A 19,287-nucleotide genomic window follows, 5' to 3' on the forward strand; every position below is an offset into this window, starting at 1 on the left:
AGGCATTTTGCACATAGTCGCAGGCGTCAGTGGACAAACACACGGGCAGCCGTGGCTTGTGGGCACGGTCCTGTTAACCCAGGACCCTCGCCTCTGCCATCCTCAGCAGATGGGGAGACACCTACCACTCTGGCCATGCAAAGTGCCCCTGACACTGTGATTTCTGACAAAGGGGGCAAAAGCCTCTGGGATCCCTTCTCGCGGCAATTGAAAAATCCTGCTGCAGGAGGAGGCAGGTGGGCAGGGATGCCAGAGGTCCTTGCCCAGGCTCCTGCCCCAGGCAGGGCCAGTTGGGGCCCATCTGGATGGGTTTGTACCACTGTGAGAGGCATAGTTTGCTACTCTGGGACTTGAACTTTAAGTCAAGGTAGCATTATTCCCCTCAGTTTTTCTTCATCCCAACCTCTTCTGCTGGGCGAGCAGGGTCACTTGTGCTTTCTAAAAGAACGACAGGTCCGCTGGAAGCAGGAGTTTGTAGTTTGGGCTTGCACTTGCAATTATGTGTCTGGAGGCTGATGGGCCCCCGCTGCCATCGCTGGCAGCAATCACGAGGGATCAGACCATGCCTTCATTTTTATCCCTAATGATAGGAAGTTTGGTAACTTGGGAGAGATCCGTGAGACAGCATCACTACAAGGAATGAATAGGTGATAGCAGTACTATGACTTGCCCTGAGGTATTGAGCACCTCAGATTCCGGGTTCCAGCATTAAATCTGTGCTAGGAAGGATGCTGTATGCTTATTTACATTGCAGGTGCTACAATTCCTGCTCCTTATCACAACACGTGTTTTACAGTGTGTGCACACGACTGTGGGGCTCCAAGACCCCGTGCTTTACAAAAGCTCAACGCACGCTGTGAGCAGCAGAAGTCACCGTTGCCTTTCTCCTAGCCTGGGTCTGCCAAGATGCCTGTCAGCACCGCGGAGGAAGCCTGGGAGAGATCAGAAATTATGAGGCAGCAGAAATATAAGTATGGAAAAATTAGACCGAGCTACTGATAAAGAAACAAATTTAGTTTTCCCCAAGTCAAAGACATTTTTATTAGGAGTTTAGTACTTCGGTATGGTGCAGATATACAGCATATATGCTCTTTCCCAGAATTTCACCCTCAGTTCAGATGAGAATTTGCCCATAAAGCTCCAGTAATGTTTTTCTTTTAGTAGTGACACTTAACAAAATAATTAGGCAATTAATTGCCTAATTCCACAAGGAGCAGCAATTATTTCTTTTACTTAAAACATGTAAAAAGCTGTGTCATTTATTGATAGAGAGTCGCATAATATTCCATGGCAGAACAGCCCTCTGGAGACATTACTCTATATGCTGCGAATGCATTTTGAGAATAATAAACAAAACTCAGCTAAATCTTAAATGGGCTCATTCCTGTATTTAAAAAATACTGCCATTCATTACAATTATTTATTGTTTATCAGTGCACAGATGACTGCAGCCCAGCAAGAATGACCCGGCTTGTACCCCCAGGAATTTACAGCCGCAAACTCGGTTCTCGTACCAATACCTGAGCAGCTGCACTCACATGAGCTCTGATTCAGCAAAGGGCATGAGCACGTCCCTGGCTTTCGGGAGGGCAGCACACTCCCAGAAGCCCAAGCTTAGAGCGGGCATGCATTTCAAGAAGCTTGCTCAGTCTGAGCCTTGAATACTTCTTCCCCAGAAGAAGAGAGAATACGTGGACAGCAGTCCTCCCAACCAGTAAAGGTGGTCACAGGTGCCTAACTATTTTAATACAGAGCTTTAATTACAGTATTAATGCTCATTTTCAGATCAAGAGTTTGGTAAAGGTGGAAGTGAAGGTGGTGCCAGTACCATTAGTTTGCTTATCTTCAAGTAATATATCTGACTGCTCGGCAGAGTCAGGTGTGAAGTCTTCATTTATACAGCAGGTGCTATCCTAGTTTTGTTGTTGCAAGTAGATGGACATAAATTCTTTGTAAACTACATATACCAATTTAAAGCCCCTGTAAGACTTAATGTTATATTTCAATGGTACATTATCTGGTTTTTGCTTCTTAATTTAGTCTATATGGTCTTCACCCTCGCAGTAGCTGAGCATCAAACCTTTCGGGTTAAGGTAGTGCAGTTATCAATATATTCAAGATACTGTATTGATGGGCAAATTCATCCAAGATCAAATGAAAACGATCTATGATCTGAAAAAGACTTGGACTTACCACTTCCCAGAAAGGGACAAATGCCATCACTGTGCGTCTGCTTGTGTTCCTGAGGTGCCAGATGCACATGTAAGAGAGAGATAAAATCCCAAACTCCCGGCTGGTGGCAAATCTGAAAATTGGAGCTGGGTGGAAGAGGCACTGCAGTGGAAGTGTTGCTGCTGAGCTGTGCAGCTAGCAGGCTTGGAAGCAATTTAATTATCGGCTGATTTTTGCTTTGCAAGAAAACCACCAGAAAGCCCAGCATTGTCATAAAGTGCCGCTGCGATGTTCTTTGTATGCTGCATTTTCATATTTCATTTTGAAATGAAACTCTTGGGTTTTTTTATTTTATTTTAACATGCTTTATAATATGATACTGAGCTTTTAAAATGCAAGTTGGAACGTTACTCAGCATGCTGATTGAAATGTCAGTTTGTCAGAAATGAAACGTTTTGATTGGATCATCCTTAAAATAATTATTCTGGGGCTTTATTTTGCAAAGAATTTGGCAGCACTTCCTCCTACGTGAAGCAAAACCAAATATTGAAACCCCAGAGCCTTTGCAAACTGTACATCTGTCTCCATACAACTCCGACAGATACACAGCTATTCTTTTTCCTTTCTCCCCAGATAAAGAGGAATTTTATTTTAAATGCGAGTTTTTTAATGCCTGAGAAAATAGGGCAGTCACAGAGCCATGGCTTTAAACAAACTTTATTTGGGCGCTTGACTGACTGGCAATTGTGGGCAATCATTTTAGCTGTCACAAGGCCCAGAGAAATGTGGGAGAGCTCTTCCATGAAATGTTTATATTTCATAAACAAAATGATGTGCTTAACAGTCAGAGTGATGGGAGGGTTCCGGCTAATGCATTTTCCAATGTGTGAGGCAGATTATTAATGCGCTCCAGTAGCTGTTAATTTCAGTTTGCCGGAATGATTTATGGGGAGGTAAAGGAGAGAGACATAATCTAATTGAGATCAGAATCGCTGTTCTAGTAGAGGAGCACCAGCATGGACCCCGGCCACAGCAGAATGATTAATATCTAATAAGTAAATAATCCGTTAAATTATTATAAACATTACTTTTGACAACTCTTTTGTTGCTGGGGGAGAAAGCAAAACAAGCAAACAAGATTAACAAAACCCTGGGTAAATTTTTCGGGTATTTCTCTTTCGTTACACAAAGATAAAGGTTGGATGCTGAGGAGAAAGAAAACACCGGGTTAGGAGGGAGCGTACGCCCTGATCAGTTGTAAGTCAGCGGGGGAAGCATTGATGCTGTAATATGAACAACAATTGAATGATCAGAAGAAAATCAATCTTGAAAAGGAAGAGAGAGACAGGGAAAACTCCTGCGCTGTCGGCGTGATCCACGGCTCGGTTCGCAGCCGGCGGCTCCCTGGTCATTTCTGCCCTCGTTAGTATGTCCTGCCTGCGCCCCTGCCTGCACTGCCCTTTGTCTTAGCGACAGGGGATGTGAGCACTCAGCATCTCTTTATGGCACACTCCCGAAAGGGGTTGATGGCATTGCTAAACTCGCTTCTCTCCAACGCCCTGCCATAATTTTTGCGTTTCTCAGGTCGTTTGCATTTAGTTTTCTTTACCCAGCAGGTGACTTGGATTTAGTCCTTTACCAGCCGCACACAGGGAGCCAGCGTAAATTATTTTGGCTGTGTGAAGGGTGTTGGTGGTGTGTATGTGGGTATGTGCAGGTACACCTGCAAGCAGTTCAAATTCATGTTAAAAAATAATTCAAGGAAGCCCAATGAATCTGACATAGTGCAACACAAAGCTTTGGGCAAAATACTTCTCTCTTCAGTTTCTCTTCCAGAAGGGCTGTTTGCAGGAGTAAATATTGTAGGTAAACTATGCACCTAGCGTTCCTTCAATTCCCCTGCACTGTAGAGTATTAAAAGTGTATTTTGGATTAGTCAAAAACAAAGGTACTCTGTTTTTCAGCAGATGAGAAAAGATCCATCAGAAGTCTTGTGGGATTGAACAGAATGTTTTTCTTGACCAAAAAGTAAATATTTCATTCATTATCAGGCTTTTTGTAATCAAATGAAATATGTTTTAAAGAAATAAATATTTCCAATTAAAAACAAAATTTGAGCATGTTGAAAAACATTAACTAAATGTTAACCAACTTTTTCTGTGAGCTTGATATGGATTCAGGAAATATTTGGCTGGAATCAGGGAACAATTTAGCGAAAGGGATTTTGGGGGGTCATCCAATCAAGCCCTGTGCTCAGAGTGGGGCTACCATCAAAGTCAGGCTGAGCCGCTCGGGGCCTCATCCTGTCCAGTAACCTCTCCAGGGGTGGAGATCCCGCAGCCTCTCTGGGCTGATCTTCCTGCATTTCACCCCGGGCATCATGAAGCATTTTCTCCTTATACCTAATAGGGATTGCCCTTGCTGCTACTCGTGTCTGTCGCCTCTCTTCTGTCCATGGGGGCTCCCCAAAATGTGCTTTGGTATAGTGAAGGGAATTCCTCTCAGATATCTGTCTGACTCCGGTTTAGGAACTGCCCTGTCTGTGGGAGCCCTCGCTGGGTCACCTCCGCTTCTCCCTCTGCCTGGGGTTGGATTCCCAGTCCCTGCCTAGACCAGGTTCCCCACCAATGTGGTGGAGTCAATGTAGCTTGGCTGCACTCCCCAACACTGCAGCAGGGCAGGGTCCAGCTCTCTGTTTTCACACTTACAGAAGTCTTCTGATTCCTCTAATTCAGGATGGACATTTATTTCAATAAGATTTGGCTTTATTTGGATATCTTTGTCTTTTCTGTTTCATCTTGCCCCACTTTCCCATGGCCTTGGCAAAGAGAGCATAGGTCTGGAGAGCACGTGAACAGAGTTAGCAAGCCTGTGTCCACGGTTGTGAGCTCTGCTCTCCTACACACAAGGTGAGCCATGAGAGGAGCAGAGGAGGATGCAGCATGCGGGTAGTTGAAATCTCTGAAGTGTTTCCCCCTCCACCATATCACAGGGCAGTTTTGAAAAATCAGATATCCGTCCTGTCGAGTGCTTTCTGTGGAGTCCTTTAAAGTCCTTGTGCAACTCTGTTGGTCGCATCCAGACGAAATCATGCAGGGCTTTCCATGAGGGTTAGCAAGCCCAATATAGAAGCAAATACTGTTTGTGCCTAATACAGTCAGGAAAACTATTTAAGAACAGTTTACCTGTTGAAAGTATGGTCCTTGCAACGCTGCCAAGATCAGGGAGTTCTAGGAGGTGATCACGCAACTGTCTAAGTGATGGCCACAGAAATTAAAATTTCTTTCAGGCTGATAAAATTTATCCACTGGAATCAAATAACCACTAGCAGAGCAGAGGTGTACCTCTCCTCAGTATAGGTACGGGGGTGACTAGAACAATTTTACCTTATACCCTAATGTTGTGCACCTGGGAGACTTTCAGAGATGAGCCTTGTGCTACTGTGAATTGTCATTGCTTCTCTACAGAAAAACGGCAGTTTAACCGTCCCAGGACTTGTCCAATAGAACCATGCATCCTACTCTAGGTTGGACTTCTGAGAGGAAGCAGTCTTACATCACTTGTTTGTTTGTATAAATCATGCAAAAGCCCCAAAATAGGATCTGGACTAAGATCAGTAAAGAACCTAAAACAATCAGCGAAAGAGCAAGTAGCATGATTCCAGCGCCAGAAAAAAGACCTAATCTCCAAATAAAGGATAACAACATAAGCACCAAAACTTTGGCTTTTGGCTCATACTTTTCTAAACAAAAGTCTGCTTTACATTAACCAGATGAATACATCCAAAGAATGAGCCACAGGCTTTGAACTAGAGTGCAGGAATTCTTGTTTTGAGTTGATGTTATTAATCTCATTTGCAAGGAACTTCCTTTCCTTTGCTAATCCCCCATTCTCACTGTTAATGATTATAAGATAATATTTATTATAATGATTATAAAATAATCTTTATGATTATAAAACCCATGCAAAGTCTTTAAGCTGGCTGGGAGAGACAAAACCACAGCATCTCTCATTTTCTTGCTCGAAGGGAAGCCTCTCTGAGATGAACCCGCAAACAGAAGTTGGATCAGCATCCATCAGACACAGCAAGAAATCTGCTATTGATGCAGCACCTCTGCTGTCTCTTCCCTGTGCCCCAAATCAAGCACCTCTGAAGAGGGGGACAGAAGGACTGAAAGGGTCTTTCTAGACCTGGTTGTTTTTCTGTCCAGCTTCCTCTTCTTGACAGAAACCTTTCATGGCAATGAAAGGTAATTTCTTCTCATGTTCTTACTATCTGGCAAGCAGAACTAGGGCTGAATTTTTTAGGGCTGTAGGTCAAAGCAGAAGGGTAAGGACCCAGCTGCATCCCTCCCCATTCTCCAACCAGACCCTGCAGCCTAGCAGGTAATCCTATAATGGTGCTCTTTCCCGGAGGCTGACACCGTAAGCATGGGTGTCAGCTAGTGAGCAAGCAGCACCTTTTGTCATCAAACTGGGCTGATACAAAGTCCACCAAAGTCAATGGAGAGACTGGCTCTCCCTGTCGCCTCAATGTTTAAACTCTTTAATCAACAACATTGTTAAACATGCAAAAATAACGACATAAATGGCAAGAACATACATATTTTCCCCCAAACAGCAGGGGCATTCAGCTGTAGTCAGGCACTGGAAAGGTTATTTAAAATCCTATCCCATTCTTTCTGGGTTAATTCAGCCTGTGACCCAGTGTGCTGCTCATCCTAATATTAACTCTGAGAAACTTTTCTTTTAATCATGTGGAATCTCTGTTTATTATTCTGACTGTTGCACTTGGCTCCGTTAGCCGTCCCACAGCCTCGCGGGATCCTGGTGGTTAGCAGCAGAGAGCACCCATGTAAACACCCAGCTGTGCCTCCCCAGAGCCAAAGGGGTTTTGCAGGGTTCATTCTGCTTCAGTTTTTTAACTCCTGTCTGAGCTGTACTGCAGGCTAAGGGCAATGGGGGGATTTCTCAGTCTGCTACAGAAATAGTAAACGTATTGGAGAGAAGTCGTTCTCGCAAAGCATTTTCCTCTGCTGTGGGTCACTGATGTGGTTCAGGTTGCTGCCAAAACTTAGCACTGCCTGATAAGTGTGGTGCCCCATGGCAAAGGAGCTGGGTGGTTTGGGTTGGGTGCTGGGTGAAGAGTGATCTGTGTTTGTAAAAACAAAACCGGAACAACAGGCAAGTACAAAACAAGCACCACTGTTACTAGTTTTGTATTTTCTAGTGCATAAATTGTGAGGCCGGGTTACCCTCCCAGCCCTGCGTTAGTCACCACAAAGGTCAGCGGTGTTGCATGTTCAGAGCCCCAGCTGGCTTGTGAGTGAGCCTTACTGAAGACAAGGAAACTATAGACGTCTACGATTTGAATCTGGCCCTAAAGGTTTGGGTGCCATGAATCTTGGCACCACCTGCCATAAACCCCGTGTAAGTGATGTTAAGCTGGAATTTTCCCTAATGAGATCATAATTCTCCTGTGCAAACCAGTGACATTAGCAAATGCTCTGATCACATCCCTGTGCACCTGGCCAGAACTGTCCGAGCTGATGGAAAACGCTGCAGTCACTTTAGTACTGAAAACAGCGGATGGTAAGTGCAGACAAAAGGGAGTAGACATCTCCCCCAACACTGCTAATGAATGCTGCCCTTGGAGGCAGCCCACCTGCAGACAAGCCGGTCAATGTCCCCTGGGCTCAAACCTAGCTGGGGTGAGCCACAAAGCGCAGACACTGATCCCAGACTCCTGCAAGATTTCCAGCACTGTTGAGTCTACCACATAAGGCTAAAAATCTTCAGGTGCTCTTCAGTCCTCCTTGGCAGGACTTGATCTTCTTCCCAACCCACCTCCAGAAATAGCTGCACGAAGAAGTTGTGTAAACAACCAGCTGCTTCAGGGAATGCCAAAGCCTGGCCTCGATTCACTGCTCTGCGTGGCAGGTCTGTGGGGGGGATGCAGGCATCTTATCTTTCACGTTAAAAATCCTGGAATGAAAAGTTGAGTAGGAACAGGCTTGTATGTTAGGTAACTTGGGATCATTGGGTTTTCTTTGCCAACCCCTGAAACTCTCCCAGGTTTCATTTCCTAGGTGTAGGGTATTGGCCTTTGGTCCTGCGAAAGCTGCATTCTTCTCTTATCTTCTTTTCAATATTCCCCAGAGTGTATGTGACAGCAGGAAAAAGAATGTGTGAAGTAATGGCACCCTTTAGGTTATCAGACCTGGGAACGGAGGCCAGTTTATTTGCAGTGCAAGGCATTTAACTTTCTAACGCTTACGTTTACAGAGGCTGAGGAAAACATGTTCGAAACACAGACAAAGTATTAACGCATGACCCTCTAGGATGAATTCCTGATATGACGACACATGGAAATAATGTTTTAGCTTCAAGGGCATCAGCGAATGAAATGCTGTTTAATATTTGACCCGATATATTGAGGAAGGCTCTGTCAATAAATTAATCTGTCAGTTGCGAAGCTAAGCTGTGTTGCATAGGTTTATTTCGGCACATACACACAAAAAGTATTTAAACAGAAGCAATACAAAGTATGCATTGTTTTAGCTTGGTAGCCCAGAAATGAACCACTCAGAACAGCTTGGTTTAATAGTTGGGAAATGTGTATTTGTTTACGTTGTGCAGACAGCAGAGGAATACCCGATATTTCCAGCAAGGCCTCCAACTTGCCTCCTCCTGTAAGGAGGGCTTGAAGAGAGGGTTTGAAGAGCATATGTTCACATGCACACCTTTGAAAGCATTGCATTTGATCTAATTTCATCTACCTGCATCTATCTAAACCATAATATAATACCGGTTACCTATTGCAGTAGGTATTTTTACAGTTAATAGCTGATATTTGCAGAGTGCTTTGGAATCTGAGCCTGACCTTGGGTCTTGGTTTGGGATCAGCATGGAGACATTGCACATGGCACTGTTCTGTGTTCAACCAGCTTTTTCTACTGCGCTTGCTAATAACATCCTGAATTTTTCTCCCTTTGTTTCTTGTGTGTATATGTATGTAGGTATGCATATGTGAATGTAAATATCTTTGTTAGCATACAAACGTACGTGTGCGTAAGCACACACGTATAGCTTCTGCTGTACTTAAGATACAATACATTTCATTATGTCTTTGCATATATGGGAAAATACACATAAGAATAATGAAATGCAGTAATTAGTACTTATGTTTCTTCACAAACGTACAGTACCTATATCACACCTGGGTGGAATTTCAGTTATACCCAAGGATAGATAACTCTAACTGGCAGGTCGCTGAAAAGTCACTATGCTGCTTTTACAGCCTGAGTGGTGCTGGGCAACGAAGCCTCTGCGCTGGGGTCCAACCGGACTGCCCATGAGCACCTTTCTGGCCTGTGTGTCCAGTTCCTTCCTATAGAAACGGCGGTGAAGGGAGCAATGCTGCATCCCAGACCCTCACACCCTGGCCTGGAGTCCGGAGCTGGGCAGAGGGTTTTCAGCTGCACTGAAGAACTGGGGAGACTGTGCTTTACATCAAGACCTGGGTGTTCTTAAAAATATTTCCCTTAGCTCCTGTAAAAGTAAAAGCTAAAGAAGAAGCTTTGCTTGTTTGCAGTCACTCATTGTCTCTGAACAGAAGGGCACTTACTGAAGTCTCTGCAAGTTTGTTCTCACAGAAAGTCGTGTGTTTGAAACTCCGGTTGGCTAGAGATTGGCACTTTTTCCCATTACCATTCCTCTGGTATGCCCCTGAGCGCCCTCCTTGCAGGAAAGCAGAAGCAGCTAAGCAGATGCTGAACTCCAGTAGGATTTAGACACAGGCGTCAGTGTTTTTCTGAAAGGAAAATTTGTTGGATTGGTGCCACGGGAATTCAGACCTATTTTAGGAGCAAAACTGGAGACAGATGCACAGATTTAACAATACCATTTCTGATTTAGCCTGGGGAAAATACCTGTTCCTATGCCAAGGATCATGTGTCCCATAAAAGTCATTCTTGCAGTAAGACGTGAAACTTGTGGCTGTATGCATCAGCACATGGCATCATTTTCAGACCATTAGGGTCTCTTAAGAACCTTAGTGGAAGCTGGATTTGACCTTTAAAACCCAGAAATACAGTTTCTACAAGTATAATTCTTCTTATTCTTAAACTGTTCCCATTGTAAATTATGGGGCTAACAGCTGGCTTCCAATGAAGTCAACTATTAATTGTATGTTCACTACCCTGCCTTGTGTAAATCAATACGAGAAATGAGCAGTCTCCTACTATACAGCACAGACACAGACACTCTACATGGGGAAGTAATTTAAGGGTGGATGTCAGCTTGCTTGGAAAGGCTTCTTTACTGCAAACAAGACAATGAAAAAACCTTACTCCAGGTCCTACAGGAGTCCCTGTAGGTGCCGACAGAAAAATCCTATGGCTCTGGCAGTGAAACACAACTGGTGCCGTCATTCTCACACAAATATCAGTATCAAGATAAATTATTGTCTAAACGAGCTGACTTTGTTGCCAGAGGTGACACTATAGGTGATGTGCTATGTGACCAGATTATACCCTTGAATCAAGGGTGTAAGTTTTCAAGGGTTTTACATCTTGGGGTTTTTTTCCTCATTTGGACTCACTTCACTGTTCACATTACGCTAGTGAAGTTAGTGGGATTATTTCAGTTTTCACCCCATGTGCCTCAAATCAGGGTGTAACGCACTTTGTGCCTGAATATGTACTAGAAAATTGAGAGAATTGCCTTGGTTGTCTGGGCGGGCTTGCAAGTTGAAATCACTGGCCCTGCTGCCAGCTGTCTTACGGAAGAGCTGAGCATCCATTCCTGGGTTGCTAGTGTGCTGTAGTTATTTCTCATCTGCACTAGCAATGAAAGAACTATCTGTTAATTGAATGGCAAAAACTGTATTTCAGGCTTTTTTCCTGAATGAGCAAAAACCAGAAGTCACGATTCTGGTTGTGTTCGTTTGGCTCTTCAGTGGGAGTGTTGCCTGGAGCGAGGGGACGCTGGCTGTCAGACCCCTGACCTGTTCCTGTCCCGCTCCAGGGCCCAGCAGTGGGACTTGCTGCCCTGCCCTGCCCTCAGGGACGTGTGGCAATCTCACAAGCCGACCCCCTGTTTTCCCTAAATTTAATTCACAGCCCCCATGTAAAACCTCAGAGGGCTAATGCTCAGGAGTCAACAGTTATTTCCATCAGCTGGGACCTGCCCAATCCACTCTGTCAGTTCAAGGAGAAAGAAAATATGAGAAAACTATCAAGTTTTAAGTGAAGCATTGTGAAGTAGCGGAGCATAACTGCACAAACCTTGTTTTCAGCAGTAGATTGGATTATCTCTATATTGTACCATAAATGGGTTAGGAGTACAAGCAGGAAATGCCCTTATCTTTTTTTTTTATCTTTCTTTCTCTGCCCCTTTTTTTTTTTTGGTGGAATTCATGTGTCAGGAAATCTTTGACAAACATTATTTCCATACTTAAATTGAGCAATGAATTGAAACTGGCAAAGGAAAAGGGGAAGAGAATACATTCTATAGCTGTGTCTTTTAAATTGCTTTATCTATTGATAGTTTTGTCCCATGCTAAATGCAATTTCAACAATATAGAAAGCACAGCCTGAAAAACTGAGCTCTAATTAAATCAGTAATGTTTCATTATTTCATGTGAACAATGCGAGTCTAAAGTGATCTTTCCACAGAAAAATTAAATCAAGCTCCATGTGAAAGTCTGCCATTTCAAATGTATTTCACATCCAGTGTTCATAACAGGTTTGGGTTGCACAGAAGAGAACCGTTAGCTGTGAGAAGCCCCCCAGAAACAGCGTTCCCACCTCCCCTTCTCACTGGCGTCCACCGTGGAGCTCAGGAGCTCCTCGGGCTTTCCAAACGCAGTGCCAGAATAACATCTCATGGATACAAGAGTGATTTCCCTGTAAGAGATGTAATTACAGCCTCTGCTAAGTTAACGAATAGGTCTTTTTGGATGATTAGTTAGAGTGGAACGTATTTGAAAGCTGCTCGCGTATTGTGAAATTCAGCTGCAGGCACATGTGCTCAGGGAGTGGGTACCATACTCCAATGTGCTCTGATGACTGTACTGCTGGAGCGACTCGGCGCGAGGCAGGGGCTGGTGTGTCATCTGCAAACATGTTTCCCCCTCTAATCCGCAGTGTTTAGCTTACAGCATCCAGTCCTACCATGGAGCTGCAGGGAGACCCATACCTCAAGCTCTGTTGCAGTTTGCAAAGACAAACCGTCCCATGAGCTGTGACCTGCGGGTGTCCCCCATAAGTGTCAGACACCTTGCTGGCGGGTCAGAGAAGACTTTCAGGAGTGTGTCCCAGCTGCCGAGCACTGGTAGCCCCAGCTGGTGCCAGGCTCTCGGGCTGGGCCGGGCACAGGTGCACAGTGCCGAGGGCAGAGGGGTGTGCAACATCTGGTGCCCTGCGTGGTTCTCAAGCTCTCATTCCAGTCAGGACCTCCTGTGTCGTTAACGTCACATTGCATACAAAATGACATAATCATCCTCATCTGACACAACCTCTCTGTGTGCTCTTACAATCTGTTCTTTTTCATTGCTGTTTTATACAATCCTAGCATGAAGTGGAATAACATTTCCCATTGCTTCAGGTAACTTTCATTCCAGATCACGTCCCCCACATGGCATCTTACCACCCGTATAGTGACCAGTGGCCAGTACAGACATCTACACCTGCTGAGGCTACATGGCAGCTCTGCCAAGTAATCCCTCCAAGGAGCCCAGCAACGGCCCTGTAAAGGCTGCCGCCTTTTCCACAGCAGCTGCCATCCTTGCAGCTGCCATCCTTGCAGCGGACCTGTACCCACCTGCCTTTCAACCTTGAAGGGGGGGATTTCTCCCAGTAAGCTGACACCATTTTTGACAGCGGCTTCGGAGGTTTGTAGTAGCTGGCAGGGGAGGGAGGGAGACCTTGCTGTGGGAGGATTCTGCCCATCCTGCTGCACTCTTACACACGGCACATTTGCTTTTAAACTGGGTCAGAACAATTTGTGTTCTTTAGTAACTTTCATCCAAAAATTGGAACTGCCTATGCCCGTTGCATTTAATCCTTTTTGTTATTGGTGAGGAAACGGAGCTGTGATGGTGAAGCAGGTTGGCCAGGATGGCAGAGCTAGTAGCCCTGTGGCTGCCCTGCTTCTCACTCCACTGTTAATGGAGCACACGCACACAAATGCCAGGCAAGGAGAAAAACTACGGTGAAACCCAGAGAGGTACATTAACAAACTTCAGTGGTTGGGTCCCAAAGTCACCCAAGCACACTTGCCTTGCTAATCCACAATTTGTGATTCTGAAGAAAAAGACGACGACGGCGGCGAAGAAGGGGGAGTTCACAATTCACAAACCAATTTGTGTTGTTTCTGCAACACTGCAAAAGTGCGACCCATGAATATGCTAATGAAATTGCAATGAGAGTTTTGGCACCATTTCATCGCCTCAACTAGATTAGGGAGCAATCACACTATGGGTTTACATGTCTTTGGGAACTGCTGGGGAGGGAGGGAAAAATAGATCTGCAATATTTATAATTCAACAAAAATTGCACTGCCTCTACCATAAAATAACAATAATGACTGTGAATAGATAAGGAATGGCTTCTGGGTTAGCTAAAGGGCTCGCTGTTAAGACCACTTTCCGTGCCGCCACATTGGTACAAGGGTCTCCTCCCGCAGAGGAGAAGTCTGTGCCCAGAGGTGCATGGTGCTGTACCCCCGTGTTGAGTCCCATCCTAGAGCAAGCGAGCGAGAAGCACACACACAGGAGTGCAGAGAGAGCAGGACCATGGGGTGGTCCAGCTCTGCTCATCTTTCTCTTGGATAAGGGAACAGCAAAACAGCAACCAAGGGAAGGTTTGTATCCCCTTCAACTGGGGCAGGAGAGAAGCAGCCAGGCAGGGGTAGGGAGTAAGATCCAGTGGAGTGTTTTGGACATTGCCTCCTCAAGAAGTTTTTAGGTTAGACTTCTACTGCCCCTGATGTGCGTAGAGCAGTACAGGATCTCTGGATTGGGAGAGATCTGGGAAGTTGGCTGCCGTGCTTGTTTCAGGAAACAAATTACAGCGATAAACAAAAATTACTAATCTCACAGTCCAGTTTTATACATGGTGTGTCCCAAAAGAGAAGCACACACACGTTTTAAGTCCTTTCAGGAGGTGAAAGCTGTGAGTCTCAGGAAAATAGTCATCTCTCCATAAATGGTCTACATGGAAGAGTACAACTGCTGCCCTGTTATTACTCAGCCTCTTTCGGATCCTGTATGATGCATTCATGAAAAAAAACCTTAAAGATTAGGCTTCAGTATTTGTATTTAGGTTCCACAATTAAATCCAGAAATAAACACTGCAGGTATTGTAATATAGCTCTGACACATCGCACCCACACGTAATGTCTGTTTAGCAACTGAAGTAGTAATAATCCTACGGTTGACCTCGGTAGGAGCAAGAGGAGTATCAGAAGGAAGGGTATAGAAATAAGCCCGCAGATCAGATCCTCCTCGTTTGCTCCCATGAATAGTCCCACTGTGATAAAATCTTTCCTTGTGCCAATTCAGGTGAAATGGGAAATGCAAAAATCGCATTTCCCACAGACCCTTCTGGAGTTTTATGCTAGCCTCTACTCAGCCCCTCTTCTTGCTTTTTTATGGGCAGTCAACCACTCTCAGTGGAGTTGATCCCATAATTAACTTAACTCTTTTATTTCTGTGGCATGCATGAGCCAGGTGAGGAAAACTTGGACTTTGGGCCACCTTTTTAAATCTTAGTGCCTGCAGCTGTCGCCGTGATTAGAGAATGTGCAGAATGGGATGGCGCTGATTTATACCAAATGAGGATTTTGTCCCAGAAACTTCTGCAGTGACGTTTTCAGAAGTGATGGCTAGTTTAAAAGAAACTTCAGAAATGGGGAGGCACAGAACCCGTGGTCACTCGTGGAAATTTGCATCTAGTTTTTAAGGTTATCTATTCACTGATTTCTTCGGGGTTTTACACGTACAGCCTAGCACTGTAAAAACAAATGGCATTGCATGGAACACGCTGATGTCATATGGGAAGAGGGGAAAGAAATTCCTCAAAACTGATATAGAAGAAGATATCAATGGGTGCAAAGGGGTGTGAGGTAGCATAATTCATTCTGAGAGTCATTTACCTGTTTGATACCTGGTAGGTGTCTGGGACATCTAATAGTATCACCCTTGCTGGTTTATTTACTAACCATCATAGTTATTCTTTTCATTACCTCCACAGCGTAATGGTTATTTTATGAAGGCTCGTTAAATTTAATGAGACACCACCAGATTTTATTGCCTTCTAATAAAATGGGTAGGGGGAGCTGTTTTCTTTCTGATTCATGCAGCTCCAGAGTACCTTAAATAGTCAGGTATTCGGCTGGGTTATGAGCAAGGCCCCTGACATTCTTTCTGGTGGCCTCCTTGGGGAATGTCAGCGATTAACAGCTATTCAAATAAAGATGCGTAGAGGGATATGCCTAGATAGGTGAAGGTTTATTTTACATACACGTATATTTTTTTAATATATATTAGACCTTGGCATTTTTCTTCCAATGGAAGACACAGTTCTGCCAGAATTAGAAAGATATTGTGAGAGTATCTGGTCAGGAGCTTGTCAGTCCCAGAGAGAAGACACTTGCCAAGGTCCCCAGCGGATGACCTGACAGAGCAAGGGTAGTTTCTCCTAGCGGAAAATCAGGTTCATGACGGCTCGGCTTATTCATTTATTTATTGCACAACTGTCCATTACAAGTATTAATTTTATAAATTTTTTTTAAGTATGGGAGTTAGTGAGATTTTGGAAAACCTTGTACTGTGAAGAAAATGCTTAAAACCAAGAGAGAAACCAAGCAACAGTCTTCTATAAGTATCAGGACGTGAGAAAGAAGATGGTCCATAGAGCTCCTCTTCCAGAGGGCCACTGCCTAGGAACATCGTATCACTAAAAAAATTAATACTGAAGTGAGCTTCTCGATAAGCTAAGGCAACTGGGGAGGGAAAGTCCAGCGAAGGTGCAGTCTGTGCTTTGTGTCTGAATCATCTGCACTATAGGGAAAGTAGAAAGTGGGGCAAGTGCTTGTTTGAATTAGTCCTGATGGAAGTATTGGGGAAGAAGGTGGCTGGTCCAGTCAGGAGCTAAGCCTGCTCTGCAGAGGGTCTGCACACAGACAGTTGCAGGCTGTGCGGGTAGTCTCGGGGTGAGATCCAGTGGGTGGTTGTGGGAGGAGAGCGCAAGGAAACAGTGATGTCGCATGCAGTGGTAGCAGGAGGCCAGCAGCCTGTACTGAGAATCATACTGTTTTAATAAAGCAATACATTTAAAAATACAGGGCAAAACCCCAAAATGCTGCAAGACCAATTCTCTCTCCTATTCATGTTTTATGCTGTGGTCTGAAAGCAGTGAGTGTCTGAAATCACTGTATCGAGACCAAGATAAATAGCTTTGAACCTGGTGATTGTGTTGTAACTTCAGTAGCAGAACACCCAAATTTAGGAAGTGAAGGCTCTCTGAAAAATGTGTGGTGATGCAGCCTCACTGACTCCCAAGTGAACAGCCCAAGCAAATGAAACTCTTCCATGTAAAACTGGTTGAATTATTCATTATAAATAAATTATCCAATAAATGTAGCCCTTTCACTGATCATAAATAGCCAACAACCGGATCCTGATTTCAGTAGATGTCTTTGGTACCCAGAAGTATGTGAAGAAGGGGCTGTTTTCAGGCTGTTCCTTTTGTGAGTATGTCACTAGGTATTATTGTGCCATTCACGCTCCCTGCTGTTAAGCTGAAAATAACGTTAGTGACTGGGTGCTGCAAACCGGGAATTCACATTTTCTGTTGTTCTGTCTGGCACATAAGCTCTCCAGCTCCCTCTTCTTCACTGCTTCCCCTCCGGTGACTTGCCTGGCGCATCGACACCTTGCTGTGTCTCTGTATCTCTCAGCCCTGGGGTGGCTCGCCTGTCCCGGTGACTCCAGTCACGCTCCTGTGGCAAGTCAGAGTGGGAGATTTAGAGCATGTCCAACCCTGGCGGTCTTGGGCAATTGTTCTGGGGGACTGGTAGTATTGGGAATGTAAGTCAGACCATTATCCCTGCCTGTCAGTGATTCATCCAATACCCATAATCTAATAATCAATACAAACCCTTATTTCTAGCCTGATGTTATGGCACGATTTTAAATATGGATGTTGAACTGATTAGGCATTTTCCTTACAAAACAGGTTTTTGCTGGGAAAATATCTGTCAAACCACATCTTTCCCCTAGAAACCATAATTTGGATTAAGTTCTCCCCTAGAAAGTTTCTCCAAAGGAGATTGGAATTACATATCCAATTCGGGAAGAGATGGGGGATGAGTCGTGTTTAGCTAGAGGCCCAGCAGTGAGGGTATTTACCTAAAAAGAAGGGATGTCTGGCCTCTCAACTCAGCTCTGATGTAGTTACTGACTCAAAGCTGAACAGCTCCATCCAGAGAGAAGTCCACACCAGAGCAACCTGCAGCCCAGCAGCAGGGTGTTTGTGTGGGAGGAAGGAGACGCAGGTGAAAGATCCTTGCTTTTCCTCAGAAGGGATAATCAGGCTTGAACCAGGGTCTCTCGTTTCCGTGGTCTCTTCTATCCGGATTTTTTTTTTAAATAAACTCTTCAAAAAAATTTGGATTTGCCCCGGTGCAGAGTGCAAAGTATTATGAAAGCTCAGTAACACTTGCCAGATCAGAAACTACTTTCCTATTTGGTTCAGTGCTCGTAAGTACAATATTGTGATATTTTTCAAATGAGGCTTGTTGGCTCTGTGAGTTGGCATCTGAATATCATTCCCGGGCAAGTGCCTCGCCATCCACGAGTTCTGGTGCTTCCGATAATCACGCCTCCACCGTGCGTGTTTGGACACCGAGGCCACTGTTCCTCAAAGCAGAGCAGAGCAACCCTGGCCTCTCGGGGGGGGGACAGGGAAAAGAGTAACGGGAGACCTAGATGCCCAACCTCACAAACAAAAAAAGAATTAAAATGGACCAAGCACTGCATTTATGCCTTACTGATGTAAAGCCAGAGGAGCTCTTGTAACTCGATTTGTGGAACGGACAGCAAGATTTCTTCCCTGATATATACCCTATATCCTTATCATAAAGGGAGCAGTTAAGAGGTATATAAAAAAACCTGTCCATCCTCATTAGAGTAAAGTTGAGTATAGTCTATTCTTGCTTTAATGCAGTGATCTAATTAACCTTTAGCCAGAATTAAAATGACCTTGAATTGGCCTTGTGACCTCCAATGCTTAACGTTGTTAACTTTAAACAAGCTTTTTGGGGTGGTCAGGAGCAGCATCTGTTAAAATGGGCAAAAGGTCGAATCCATTTACTTAAAAACACCTAGTGCATACATTGCTGGTGGATGTGCTGCCTACGTTTTTAAAGGGGATAGAAGATGTAGCTTTAAATATAAAGGGCAGCCTATCTGTGAGAAACCGTGTGAGGAGGATGAAAAACTGCTCTGAACATGTGTTTTCACCATCTCGTTATACTTCCTCAGCAGTAAGCCTCTTCGGATTTTCATTTTAAGTTCCGCTATGTGCAAAATATCACGTTTTCGTTTTAAGTTCCGCTATGTGCAAAATATCACAGTGTGCAAAATAATGCCGCTCGGTGGGCTCTGTACCTGGTGTTACCGTTTCCAGAGGAAGGCGAGAGGCCGGTCGCTGCTCTCACGGCTGCTCACCCAGGGGCAGGAGGTGCCCGTTGGGGCAGCGGTGCCACGTTTCGGGCTGAGCTTTACGTTCCACTGGGGTGCGGGAAGTACCTGCTCGGGTGTGAAAAGAAGTGGATACCCAGTCGAATTCCTGGATCACAAGGTCACTGATGGAAATTACTTAAAAAAATACACTGTCAGGGCAAAGAATTTCAGAGGCAACATATAAGAATTTAGATGAAAACAGTATGTTCAGATGTCTCCTCTGATTGATATTAAGGCGCTGGGATGTTCTGTACAGAAGTCGTTTTTGCTCTTAACGTCTGCACGCCCGGCTGCTGCCCTGCCTGTGGCACGCGTGGACGCAGAGCCCGCAGCAGCAGCGCTGCCGCTCTCCCGGCCCCTCGCCC

The sequence above is a fragment of the Aptenodytes forsteri genome, unplaced genomic scaffold, assembly GCF_000699145.1.
Source record: "Aptenodytes forsteri isolate BGI_AS27 unplaced genomic scaffold, ASM69914v1 Scaffold227, whole genome shotgun sequence".
Taxonomy (NCBI): Eukaryota; Metazoa; Chordata; class Aves; order Sphenisciformes; family Spheniscidae; genus Aptenodytes; species Aptenodytes forsteri.